Below are 15,000 nucleotides of genomic sequence, written 5' to 3' on the forward strand. Positions count from 1 at the left end.
TGTGATTGGCCAGTGTGTCTGCTCTGTGATTGGCCAGTGTGTGATCGTGGGGGCGGGGCCGTGTGGTCTGCGGACGGCGGTGGAGCTGAGCTTTCTGGGAGCGCGGGTGGTGCTGCTGGAGAAACGAGACTCCTTCTCCCGGAACAACGTGCTCCACCTCTGGCCCTTCACCATCCACGACCTCCGCGGCCTCGGCGCCAAAAAGTTCTACGGGAAGTTCTGCGCCGGCTCCATCGACCACATCAGTGAGTCTGCAAGTATTCAGATACAGTACATCTGTATTTGATTATAGAATAACAGACCGTACTAAAGATTCATCATCATGTTATATTCTATATCTGTGCATTTACATTAATTACAAAAACATCATCATGATTCACACAGACTTCTGCTTCGCTGGGTGAAGAGTTCAGTTTGGACCAATGAAACCACCTGTGAGACCCTCACACAGGTGTGAGACCCTCAGACAGGCGTGAGACCCTCACACAGGTGTGAGACCCTCAGACAGGCGTGAGACCCTCACACAGGCGTGAGACCCTCAGACAGACAGGCGTGAGACCCTCACACAGGCGTGAGACCCTATCAACGCTCTCAGCATATAGGACCTTTAAAACGTAAGAGCATTCGTTGCCTCAACCAACGTGTTCTCATGAACGGGTCCGTATGAAATCATATGAAAATGTACGCACGCCAGCCTATGATGCTCTACAACGGGCGGCTGCCAATCAGAAGGTTGGTGGATCGATCCCTGGCCCTGCAGTCCCATGTCTAAGTGTCCTTGGGCAGGACACTGAGCCCCGAGGTGACCCCGATGCTGCTCCATCAGAGTGTGAATGTGTGTGAATGTTGATCTGATGAGCAGGTGGCTCCTTGTACGACAGCCTCGGCCACCGCGTATGAATGTGTGTGAATGGTGAACAGTTCCTGACCAATCAACACGTTCTCACACTCATCTCGTATAATCTGGACGCTTGGTCAGGTGCCTTTGTCGTTCTTATTGATGCTAAAAGTCTCCTTTAGCGCTATAAGTAAACGCGCTTGGTCGGGACTATTGCTGTCCCCCGACTTCTAAACTACCTGTCTGTCATACCTTCTGAAACTGACCCTATGTTCTAGTAGAACTACAGGAAGCAGGTCATTAAAAGAAATCCAGCTCCTCTGGCTCCACCTACAGCCTGGAGTACTTCCTGTTCAGATGGACCAATCAGAGCCAGAGGGGGGGTGTCTAACTGTTCAGATGGACCAATCAGGGCCAGGGGGGGGGTGTCTAACTGCGTGTCCATCACTGCTCATGCACAAGCATTCATTCTCCCTTGTGGGGGGGGGGGGGGGGGGGCTTAGGAGACCGTTTTGGGCTTCAGCAGAAAGGGGGAGGGACTGAGAGGTTGTTGATGTTAACATTTTTTGGCTAAGTCCTGGATCTTCACAATCCTACCTACAGCACCTTTAAAGATCCAAACATCCCCCCCTCCCTACGCGGCCCACGGCGCTCTTATACAGCAGCAGTGCTTAACTTATCGTAGCTATATGACCGTATGGTTCATGAGATCAGGCAGCTTCAATACAGGACGACATTTCTTTTCTCTGTGCTGCTTCGGGATCCTCCAATCAGGAGCGTCTGTTTCCCGTCTGCAGGTATCCGTCAGCTGCAGCTGGTGCTGCTGAAGGTCGCCTTACTGCTCGGGGTCGAAGTCCACGTCAACGTGGAGTTCAAGAAGCTGGTAGAGCCGCCAGAAGATCAGCACCGATGCAGTGAGAATATTTTAATAATCGTTAGTAGCAGAACTAATGACTAAGTATTGTCATAATATCTAATCGTAAGGTCTGGTGATTCCCAACCCTAGTCACCCGTTTCCTGGGTGAAAGTCTTGTGTTTTCTCCATAGAAAGCAGTTAATATAATAACAGCTTGATGCTTGGCGTCCGTGTTTTGATACAGAGAGTATGGCGAGACTATGCTGTATCAGTGTTTCTCCAGATTCCAGTGCGTTACTTTCCGCAGCTAAATGTACGAATATTTCCTGAGAACCGCCTGTTTTGGGGTGGTGATGGAGCAGTGGATATGACACATGCATTTGGTGTGGGAGATGTGGGTTTGATTCCCACTGAGATACATCAACCAATGTGTCCCTGAGCAAGGCACTTAACCCCTAGTAGCTCCAGAGGTGTGTTACCTCTGACACATATCATATACATATATATATATATATATATATATATATATATATATATATATATGTATATATATATATATATATATATTATATATATATATATATATATATATATATATATATATATATATATATATATATATATATATATATATATATATATATATATATATATATATATAGCAATTGTAAGTTGCTTTGGATGAAAGGGTCAGCTAAATGACATGTAATGTAACATGTAATGATATGTTTTCCTGTTTGTCTCGGTGTGCAGAGGTGGGCTGGAGGATGGAGGTGAGTCCGAGGTCTCATCCTCTCAATCAGCTGGAGTTTGATGTCATCATCGGAGCGAACGGACGCAGGAACACGCTTCCAGGTGAAGTCAGGCTCCGTCTCCTCCGCTACGTTTTGGATTTTCAGCGTTTGAGTTTTGAACCCAGAGTGTTTTTATCTCCAGTAGAAGAACTAATCTCTGTTTAAACTAACACGCCCAAACCTCATATCTCAGCCAGAGAAGGGGGAATGAGAGGGGGAAATGCCAGAGCAGGGGGAATGAGAGGGGGAAATGCCAGAGCAGGGGGAATGAGAGGGGGAAACTCCAGAGCAGGGGGAATGAGAGGGGGAAACACCTGATCAGGGGGAATGAGAGGGGGAAACACCAGAGCAGGGGGAATGAGAGGGGGAAACACCAGAGCAGGGGGAATGAGAGGGGGAAACACCAGAGCAGGGGGAATGAGAGGGGGAAACACCAGAGCAGGGGGAATGACAGGGGGAAACACCAGAGCAGGGGGAATGAGAGGGAGGAAGACCAGAGCAGGGGGAATGAGAGGGGGAAAGACCAGAGCAGGGGGAATGAGAGGGGGAAACACCAGAGCAGGGGGAATGAGAGGGGGAAACACCTGATCAGGGGGAATGAGAGGGGGAAACACCAGAGCAGGGGGAATGAGAGGGGGAAACTCCAGAGCAGGGGGAATGAGAGGGGGAAACACCTGATCAGGGGGAATGAGAGGGGGAAACACCAGAGCAGGGGGAATGAGAGGGGGAAACACCTGATCAGGGGGAATGAGAGGGGGAAACACCAGAGCAGGGGGAATGAGAGGGGGAAACGCCAGAGCAGGGGGAATGAGAGGGGGGAACACCAGAGCAGGGGGAATGAGAGGGAGGAAGACCAGAGCAGGGGGAATGAGAGGGGGAAACGCCAGAGCAGGGGGAATGAGAGGGGGAAACACCAGAGTAGGGGGAATGAGAGGGGGGCGGGGGATGAGAGGGGGGAATGCCAGAGCAGGAGGAATGAGAGGGGGAATGAGAGGGGGAAACACCAGAGTAGGGGGAATGAGAGGGGGAAACACCAGAGCAGGGGGAATGAGAGGGAGGAACACCAGAGCAGGGGGAATGAGAGGGGGAAACACCAGAGCAGGGGGAATGAGAGGGGGGAACACCAGAGCAGGGGGAATGAGAGGGGGGAACACCAGAGCAGGGGGAATGAGAGGGGGAGTGAGAGGGGGGAATGAGAGGGGGAAACACCAGAGCAGGGGGAATGAGAGGGGGAAACACCAGAGCAGGAGGAATGAGAGGGGGGAACGCCAGAGCAGGGGGAATGAGAGGGGGAAACGCCAGAGCAGGGGGAATGAGAGGGGGAAACACCAGAGCAGGGGGAATGAGAGGGGGAAACACCAGAGCAGGGGGAATGAGAGGGGGAAACACCAGAGCAGGGGGAATGAGAGGGGGAAACACCAGAGCAGGGGGAATGACAGGGGGAAACACCAGAGCAGGGGGAATGACAGGGGGAAACACCAGAGCAGGGGGAATGAGAGGGAGGAAGACCAGAGCAGGGGGAATGAGAGGGGGGAATGAGAGGGGGGAACACCAGAGCAGGGGGAATGAGAGGGAGGAAGACCAGAGCAGGGGGAATGAGAGGGGGAAACGCCAGAGCAGGGGGAATGAGAGGGGGAAACACCAGAGTAGGGGGAATGAGAGAGATGAGAGGGGGGAATGCCAGAGCAGGAGGAATGAGAGGGGGAATGAGAGGGGGAAACACCAGAGTAGGGGGAATGAGAGGGGGAAACACCAGAGCAGGGGGAATGAGAGGGAGGAACACCAGAGCAGGGGGAATGAGAGGGGGGAACACCAGAGCAGGGGGAATGAGAGGGGGGAACACCAGAGTAGGGGGAATGAGAGGGGGGAATGAGAGGGGGAAACACCAGAGCAGGGGGAATGAGAGGGGGAAACACCAGAGCAGGAGGAATGAGAGGGGGGAACGCCAGAGCAGGGGGAATGAGAGGGGGAAACGCCAGAGCAGGGGGAATGAGAGGGGGAAACGCCAGAACAGGGGGAATGAGAGGGGGGAATGAGAGGGGGAAACACCAGAGCAGGGGGAATGAGAGGAGGGAATGAGAGGGGGAAACACCAGAGCAGGGGGAATGAGAGGAGGAAACGCCAGAGCAGAGGGAATGAGAGGGAGGAACACCAGAGCAGGGGGAATGAGAGGGGGAAATGCCAGAGCAGGGGGAATGAGAGGGGGGAATGAGAGGGGGAAACACCAGAGCAGGGGGAATGAGAGGGGGAAACGCCAGAGCAGGGGGAATGAGAGGAGGGAATGAGAGGGGGAAACACCAGAGCAGGGGGAATGAGAGGAGGAAACGCCAGAGCAGAGGGAATGAGAGGGAGGAACACCAGAGCAGGGGGAATGAGAGGGGGAAATGCCAGAGCAGGGGGAATGAGAGGGGGGAATGAGAGGGGGAAACACCAGAGCAGGGGGAATGAGAGGGGGAAACGCCAGAGCAGGAGGAATGAGAGGGGGAATGAGAGGGGGGAATGAGAGGGGGATGTAGCCTAAGCTGACGGTCTGACTGCCGGCAGGTTTCCGGCGTAAGGAGTTCAGAGGGAAACTGGCCATCGCCGTCACCGCCAACTTTAAGAACAGAAACACGACGGCCGAGGCCAAGGTGGAGGAAATCAGCGGAGTGGCTTTCATCTTCAACCAGCGGTTCTTCCAGGAACTACGGCAGGAAACAGGTACAAACATCTGGTTTATTACAGCTGCCACATCTGTCTCTTTAAACAGACAGATGTTTAAATAGACAGCTGACAGCTGTCTGTTTACACATCTGTCGACCGGCTACTTTTAGTTTTTCTTGGTCAACATTTTAATAAAAACTTTTCTTTCAACATTTTGTTGTTCCTGTTGATTTCCCCGCTGCTGTTCTTGTAATTTTTCTCAATATTTGTTAAAGTTTTTCCGATGTTTTTGCTCACTTATTTCCCCAAGTTGTTTGTCACTTTTTCAGATGATTTTGTCGATTTTTTTCCCAAGTATTTTGAAGGTTGTTACCAACATTTTTGTTACTTTTTTCGAAGTTGTTTTGTCATAATTTTCTCCAAATGCTTTAAAATGGAATAAAACCCCCAAATTCAATAATAGTAGTGAACTGATCATTTATTTAACTTGTGAAGAGCGTTGTAGCGATCCGTCCACGTTACTTTCTTTGATAATCTGGTTGAAAGAAACCCAGGGTTGAACATCTCAGCGTATTTGCCGTTTGGACTTTTAGTTCATAAATAATTAATTAATGACTTAATTAAATGATGTTTTAGGCATCGATCTGGAGAACATCGTTTACTACAAAGACGACACGCACTACTTTGTGATGACGGCAAAGAAACAGAGTCTGCTGCAGAAAAGAGTCATTAAACAGGTAAACACACCTGTAACACAGAGTTATTAAACAGGTAAACACACCTGTAACACATAGTTATTAAACAGGTAAACACACCTGTAACACAGAGTCATTAAACAGGTAAACACACCTGTAACACAGAGTCATTAAACAGGTAAACACACCTGTAACACAGAGTCATTAAACAGGTAAACACACCTGTAACACAGAGTCATTAAACAGGTAAACACACCTGTAACACAGAGACATTAAACAGGTAAACACACCTGTAACACAGAGTTATTAAACAGGTAAACACACCTGTAACACATAGTTATTAAACAGGTAAACACACCTGTAACACAGAGTCATTAAACAGGTAAACACACCTGTAACACAGAGTCATTAAACAGGTAAACACACCTGTAACACAGAGTCATTAAACAGGTAAACACACCTGTAACACAGAGACATTAAACAGGTAAACACACCTGTAACACAGAGACATTATACAGGTAAACACACCTGTAACACAGAGTCATTAAACAGGTAAACACACCTGTAACACAGATACATTAAACAGGTAAACACACCTGTAACACAGAGACATTATACAGGTAAACACACCTGTAACACAGAGTCATTAAACAGGTAAACACACCTGTAACACAGAGTCATTAAACAGGTAAACACACCTGTAACACAGAGTCATTAAACAGGTAAACACACCTGTAACACAGTCATTAAACAGGTAAACACACCTGTAACACAGAGACATTAAACAGGTAAACACACCTGTAACACAGAGTTATTAAACAGGTAAACACACCTGTAACATAGAGTCATTAAACAGGTAAACACACCTGTAACACAGTCATTAAACAGGTAAACACACCTGTAACACAGAGACATTAAACAGGTAAACACACCTGTAACACAGAGTCATTAAACAGGTAAACACACCTGTAACACAGATACATTAAACAGGTAAACACACCTGTAACACAGAGTTATTAAACGGGTAAACACACCTGTAACACAGAGTCATTATACAGGTAAACACACCTGTAACACAGAGTCATTAAACAGGTAAACACACCTGTAACACAGAGACATTAAACAGGTAAACACACCTGTAACACAGAGTTATTAAACAGGTAAACACATCTGTAACACAGAGTTATTAAACAGGTAAACACACCTGTAACACAGAGACATTAAACAGGTAAACACACCTGTAACACAGAGTTATTATACAGGTAAACACACCTGTAACACAGAGTTATTATACAGGTAAACACACCTGTAACACAGAGACATTAAACAGGTAAACATACCTGTAACACAGAGTTATTATACAGGTAAACACACCTGGAACACAGAGACATTAAACAGGTAAACACAGTCATTATACAGGTAAACATACCTGTAACACAGAGTCATTATACAGGTAAACATACCTGTAACACAGTCATTAAACAGGTAAACACACCTGTGTCTTCCTGTCCAACATGAAACTGAGAACAGGTAAAGGATCTAATTGCCCCTCCATCAGGACTTTGCGGACACGGCGCTGCTTCTCTCCCGGGCCAACGTGGACCAGAATGCATTGCAGGCCTACGCCCGCGAGGCCGCCGACTTCTCAACCAATCATCAGCTGCCGTCTCTGGACTTCGCCGTGAACCAGCGCGGCCAGCCGGACGTCGCCATGTTCGACTTCACCTGCATGTACGCCTCGGAGAACGCCGCCACGGTGCGCCAACGCCACGGACACCAGCTGCTGGTCACGCTGGTGGGGGACAGCCTGCTGGAGGTGAGGCTGATGCATCATGGGTAATCTGGGGCTGATGCATCGTGGGTAATCTGGGGCTGATGCATTGTGGATAAAATGTTTGTCTGTCCCTCTCTCTATCTGTCTGTCTGTCTCTTTGACTGTCTGTCTGCCTGCCTGCCTGTCTGTCTGTCTGTCTGTCTGTCTGCATGTCTGTCTGTCTGTCTGCCTGCCTGTCTGTCTGTCTGCCTGTCTGTCTGCCTGTCTGTCTGTCTGTCTGTCTGCATGTCTGTCTGTCTGTCTGCCTGCCTGTCTGTCTGTCTACCTGTCTGTCTGCCTGTCTGTCTGCCTGTCTGTCTGTCTGTCTGTCTGTCTGTCTGTCTGTCTGTCTCTCTCTCTCTCTCTCTCTCTCTGCTTGCCTGCCTGTCTGTCTGCCTGTCTGTCTGTCTGTCTGCCTGTCTGTCTGTCTGTCAGCCCTTCTGGCCGATGGGAACAGGAATAGCTCGAGGGTTTCTGGCAGCGTTGGATTCAGCCTGGATGATCAGACGATGGAGTCAGGGAGCCGCTCCGCTGGACGTCCTGGCAGACAGGTACACACCTGTAATACTACCTGTAGTACTGACATATACACCTGTACTACTGACATATACACCTGTACTACTGACAGATACACCTGTACTACTGACATATACACCTGTACTACTGACAGATACACCTGTACTACTGACATGTCTTGTACTACTGACAGATACACCTGTAGTACTAACAGATACACCTGTACTACTGACAGATACACCTGTACTACTGACAGATACGCCTGTACTACTGACAGATACACCTGTAGTACTAACAGATATACCTGTACTACTGACATATACACCTGTACTACTGACAGATACACCTGTACTACTGACATATACACCTGTAGTACTGACAGATACACCTGTACTACTGACATGTCCTGTACTACTGACAGATACACCTGTACTACTGACATATACATCTGTACTGTACTACTGACAGATACACCTGTACTACTGACATGTCCTGTACTACTGACAGATACACCTGTACTACTGACATATACACCTGTACTACTGACATATACACCTGTACTACTGACATGTCCTGTACTACTGACATATACACCTGTACTACTGACAGATACACCTGTACTACTGACATGTCCTGTACTACTGACAGATACACCTGTACTACTGACATATACACCTGTACTACTGACAGATACACCTGTACTACTGACATGTCCTGTACTACTGACAGATACACCTATACTACTGACATATACACCTGTACTACTGACATGTCCTGTACTACTGACAGATACACCTGTACTACTGACATATACACCTGTACTACTGACATATACACCTGTACTACTGACATGTCCTGTACTACTGACAGATACACCTGTACTACTGACATATACACCTGTACTACTGACAGATACACCTGTACTACTGACATGTCCTGTACTACTGACAGATACACCTGTACTACTGACATATACACCTGTACTACTGACAGATACACCTGTACTACTGACAGATACACCTGTACTACTGACAGATACACCTGTACTACTAATAGATACACCTGTACTACTAACATGCCTGTCTGTCTGCCTGTCTGTCTGTCTGTCTGCCTGTCTGTCTGTCTGTCTGTCTGCCTGTCTGCCTGTCTGTCTGTCTGCCTGTCTGCCTGTCTGTCTCCCCCTCAGAGAGAGTCTGTACCGTCTCCTCCCTCAGACGACTCCAGAGAATCTCCAGAAGAACTTCAGTCTGTTTACAGTTGACCCGACCACCAGATACCTGAACACCAAGCTGCTGCTGACCACACCTGACCAGGTAACACACACACACACACACACACACACACACACACACACACACACACACACACACACACACACACACCTGACCAGGTAACACACACACACACACACACACACACACACACACACACACACACACCTGACCAGGTAACACACACACACACACACACACACACACACACACACACACCTGACCAGGTAACACACACACACACACACACACACACACACACACACAGACACACACACACCTGACCAGGTAACACACACACACACACACACACACACACACACACACACACACACACACACACACACACACCTGACCAGGTAACACACACACACACACACACACAGGAAAAGCCTTTTTTAACAGACAGAGAGACAGACAGAGAGACAGACAGGCAGAGAGACAGACAGAGAGGACAGAGTTGTTACTGCCAGCGGAGAGAAGCGAGGGAGAAGGAGAGAGAGGCAGATCGCTACAGATTAATTAACATGCATCGGACTCCAATCACAAGGCTGCCTCATGGCCACGAGTAGCCAATCAGAAAGGGGGGCGGGTCCTGTAGGCGGCAAACGGACTCACCTGGCTCAGGTCCAAACACACTTTGGTATAACATATAATAATATAAATACCATTCTCTGTTTCAGGTGAGACACCTGGTGGACACAGGGGAGGGGGCGGGGCTAAACACAGCCTGCGGTGACATCGTCCGCCTGCCGTCCCCCCACAGTGAGTCACCATGGCGACGGAGTTATTACCATGGATGTATTAAGAGTTATTACTCTATGGATGAGCTGTGATGTGATTGGCCACCTGTCCTCCTCCTCTCTGTAGGCTCTCTCTCTCGGTCCAATCAGCTGCTGACCTGGTGTCAGGAGCAGACCCGTGGTTACCGTGGCGTTGCCATTAACGACCTGACGACTTCCTGGAAGAGTGGGCTCGCTCTCTGCGCCCTGATTCACCGATACAGACCGGATCTCATGTAACAAACATTACAGTAATGTTTTCATAAGATCCAGTATTAGGGGACCACTAAGGTCTATATAAAGAGACTTCAGATACAGTATTAGGGGACCACTAAGGCCTATATAAAAGAGACTTCAGATACAGTATTAGGGGACCACTAAGGTCTATATAAAGAGACTTCAGATACAGTATTAGGGGACCACTAAGGTCTATATAAAGAGACTTCAGATACAGTATTAGGGGACCACTAAGGTCTATATAAAAGAGACTTCAGATACAGTATTAGGGGACCACTAAGGCCTATATAAAAGCATCCAAAAAGCACCATGTCATGGGACCTTTAATACTGGACCAGTTTCAGAGATTTTTGTTCCATCAGACACTCAAAGTTATCCTTTAAATAAAGAAAGTATCATGAGGGGAAAACAAGTCTCTGCTCTCCATCTTAATATAAACTGTAAGTTTAACGCTGTCTGTCTGCCTGCCTGTCTGTCTGTCTGTCTGTCTGCCTGTCTGTCTGCCTGTCTGCCTACCTGTCTGTCTGTCTGTCTGTCTGTCTGTCTGTCTGTCTGTCTGTCTGCCTGTTTGCCTGTCTGTCTGCATGCCTGCCTGCCTGCCTGCCTGTCTGTCTGTCTACCTGTCTGTCTGCCTGCCTGTCTGCCTGCCTGCCTGTCTGTCTGTCTGTCTGTCTGTCTGTCTGTCTCTGTCTGCCTGTCTGCCTGCCTGTCTGTCTACCTGTCTGTCTGTCTGCCTGCCTGTCTGCCTACCTGTCTGTCTGTCTCTGTCTGCCTGTCTGTCTGCCTGCCTGTCTGTCTGTCTGTCTCTGCCTGTCTGTCTGCCTGTGTGTCTGCCTGTCTCTCTGTCTGTCTGCCTGCCTGTCTGTCTGTCTGCCTGCCCGTCTGTCTGTCTGTCTGTCTGTCTGTGTGTCTGCCTGCCTGTCTGTCTGCCTGCCCGTCTGCCTGTCTGTCTGTCTACCTGTCTGTCTGCCTGCCTGTCTGCCTGTGTGTCTGCCTGTCTCTCTGTCTGTCTGCCTGCCTGTCTGTCTGTCTGCCTGCCCGTCTGTCTGTCTGCCTGTCTGCCTGTGTGTCTGCCTGTCTCTCTGTCTGTCTGCCTGCCTGTCTGTCTGTCTGCCTGCCCGTCTGTCTGCCTGTCTGTCTGCCTGTCTCTCTGTCTGTCTGCCTGCCCGTCTGTCTGTCTGTCTGTCTGTCTGTGTGTCTGCCTGCCTGTCTGTCTGCCTGCCTGTCTGCCTGTGTGTCTGCCTGTCTCTCTGTCTGTCTGCCTGCCTGTCTGTCTGCCTGCCCGTCTGTCTGTCTGTCTGTCTGTGTGTCTGCCTGCCTGTCTGTCTGCCTGCCCGTCTGTCTGTCTGTCTGCCTGTCTGTCTGCCTGTCTGTCCTCAGAGACTTTGCCTCTCTGGACGAGTCCTCCGTGGACGCTAACACCCGCCTGGCGTTGGACGTGTCCGAGCGTTACTTTGGGATCCGTCCCGTGATGACGGTGGACGAGATGTGGTCTGACTCTCTCTCGGTGGTGATGTACCTCAGCCAGTTCTACCAGCTGCTCAGAGACACTGCCCCCCCCACAGGTCTGTCTGCCTGTCTGTCTGTCTGTCTGTCTGTCTCTCTCTCTCTCTCTCTCTCTCTGTCTGTCTGTCTGCCTGTCTGTCTGTCTGTCTCTCTCTCTCTCTCTCTCTCTCTCTCTCTCTCTCTCTCTCTGTCTGTCTGTCTGTCTGTCTGCCTGTCTGTCTGTCTGTCTGTCTGTCTGTCTGTCTCTCTCTCTCTCTCTCTCTCTCTCTCTCTCTCTCTGTCTGTCTGTCTGTCTGCCTGTCTGTCTGTGTGTCTAACTGTCTGTCTGTCTATCTACCTGTCTGTCTCTCTGTCTGTCTGTCTGTTCCCCTGCTGGTGCTGTAAGGTGAGGACCGACCTCTACGAAGAGAGGCGTTCCATTCAGAGAGTTATTGGCCAAAAGGCGTCTACGGTTATTACGGCGTCTACGGTTATTATGGTGTCTACGGTTGTTACGGCGTCTACGGTTATTACGGCTCCCCCTAATGCCGATCTTCGACAGGTTTGGTGCAGAGCCTCGGAGCGGCACGGCCAACAAGAATCCTGAGTTTGATATTGATAACATCTACGGTGGCCCAGATAGACCAATCTTCATGTTTGGTCTCTAGCTAAAACAATTAGAACGTTGTTTTGATATATTTTGGTCAGCTGATCTATGTCAGCTGATCTATCTCAGCTGATCTATCTCAGCTGATCTATCTCAGGTGATCTATGTCAGGTGATCTATGTCAGGTGATCTATCTCAGGTGATCTATCTCAGCTGAGCTATCTCAGCTGATCTATCTCAGCTGATCTATCTCAGGTGATCTATGTCAGGTGATCTGTGTCAGGTGATCTATGTCAGGTGATCTATGTCAGGTGATCTATGTCAGCTGATCTATGTCAGGTGATCTATGTCAGGTGATCTATGTCAGGTGATCTATGTCAGGTGATCTGTGTCAGGTGATCTATCTCAGGTGATCTATGTCAGGTGATCTATGACAGGTGATCTATGTCAGGTGATCTATCTCAGGTGATCTATTTCAGGTGATCTATGTCAGGTGATCTATGTCAGGTGATCTTTGTCAGGTGATCTATCTCAGGTGATCTATGTCAGGTGATCTATGACAGGTGATCTATGTCAGGTGATCTATCTCAGGTGATCTATTTCAGGTGATCTATGTCAGGTGATCTATCTCAGGTGATCTATGTCAGGTGATCTATCTCAGGTGATCTATTTCAGGTGATCTATGTCAGGTGATCTATGACAGGTGATCTATGACAGGTGATCTATGTCAGGTGATCTATCTCAGGTGATCTATTTCAGGTGATCTATCTCAGGTGATCTATTTCAGGTGATCTATGTCAGGTGATCTATGACAGGTGATCTGTCTCGTGTCGATCAGACGCACTAAGGAGGAATTTGAAAAAGTAGGTTTTGCGATTATCGTGAAAGTGGGCGTGGCCTACGTCATGTGATGCAGCGACGGCGTGGATATGAGGCTTCTATGGACTTAACGGCCAAAACACGTGTGTTATTATAGCGCCACCTAGTGGCAGGAGTGTGCCAGGTCCCTGCAGGGCTCTGGTTCTGGTTCTGGTCCTGAAACCCCCCCACCGTGCACAGTTCATCAGTCAGTTCTCAATACAGACCATAATAACACATTACAACATCACGTTGTGTGTTCAGAGCTCACTTGAAGATGATGTCACTTCCTGTTTCAGGTGTGAGTCAGAGCTCTGACCTGAGATCAGCTGACATCACGCCGGCCTCACGGCTCAGGAGACTGAGCAACACAAAGGTCTGTCTGCCTGTCTGTCTCTCTAACCTGTCTGTCTGTCTGTCTGCCTGTCTCTCTAACCTGTCTGCCTGCCTGTCTGTCTCTCTAACCTGTCTGCCTGCCTGTCTGTCTGTTTTCATGTCTGTCTGTCTGTCTTCATGTCTGTCTGTCTGTCTGTCTTCATGTCTGTCTATTTGTCTGTCTGCCTGTCTCTCTCTCTCTCTCTAACCTGCCTGTCTGTCTGTCTGCCTGTCTCTCTCTAACATGCCTGTATGTCTGCCTGTCTGTCTATTTAACCTGTCTGTCTGTCTGTCTGTCTAACCTGTCTGCCTGTCTCTCTAACCTGTCTGTCTGCCTGTCTGTCTCTCTAACCTGTCTGTCTGCCTGTCTCTCTTTCTAACCTGCCTGTCTGTCTGCCTGTCTCTCTCTCTCTCTAACCTGCCTGTCTGTCTGCCTGTCTGTCTATTTAACCTGTCTGTCTGTCTGTCTCTCTAACCTGTCTGTCTGTCTCTCTCTAACCTGTCTGTCTGTCTTTCTAACCTGTCTGTCTGCCTGTCTGTCTGTCTAACCTGTCTGTCTGTAGGATCAGAGAGAAGCTCTGAAGAGGAGGAGGAAGAGTCAGCAGGTACATTTAGTTTCTTCTTCATTCACCTCTCAAAACATTTAAATTACAATATGCTGAAAGATTATTATGGAATACTTTCCTACCACAGCTTTAAAGGTGACCTATGACTTTCTGCATGGTTTCAGCGTGATTTCATTTTTGTCTGAATTGACCCTGAATCCACCGTGAAACAGCCTGGTCTCAAGAGGGCACCTTTAATATTAGTGAGACCATGCAGAGAGTCATAGGGCACCTTTAATATTAGTGAGACCATGCAGAGAGTCATAGGGCACCTTTAATATTAGTGAGACCATGCAGAGAGTCATAGGGCACCTTTAATATTAGTGAGACCATGCAGGGAGTCATAGGGCACCTTTAATATTAGTGAGACCATGCAGAGAGTCATAGGGCACCTTTAATATTAGTGAGACCATGCAGAGAGTCATAGGGCACCTTTAATATTAGTGAGACCATGCAGGGAGTCATACAGCACCTTTAATATTAGTGAGACCATGCAGGGAGTCATAGGGCACCTTTAATATTAGTGAGACCATGCAGGGAGTCATACAGCACCTTTAATATTAGTGAGACCATGCAGGGAGTCATACAGCACCTTTAATATTAGTGAGACCATGCAGGGAGTCAT

At 48.6% G+C, this 15,000-nt stretch overlaps 1 pseudogene; it reads left to right on the forward strand.

Moving 5' to 3' along the window:
- The window catches only part of LOC116058445, a 51,915-nt pseudogene that overhangs the window by 5,127 nt on the left and 31,788 nt on the right, over positions 1 to 15,000 (forward strand).

Source organism: Sander lucioperca, chromosome 20 (assembly GCF_008315115.2).
Source record: "Sander lucioperca isolate FBNREF2018 chromosome 20, SLUC_FBN_1.2, whole genome shotgun sequence".
Lineage (NCBI taxonomy): Eukaryota > Metazoa > Chordata > Actinopteri > Perciformes > Percidae > Sander > Sander lucioperca.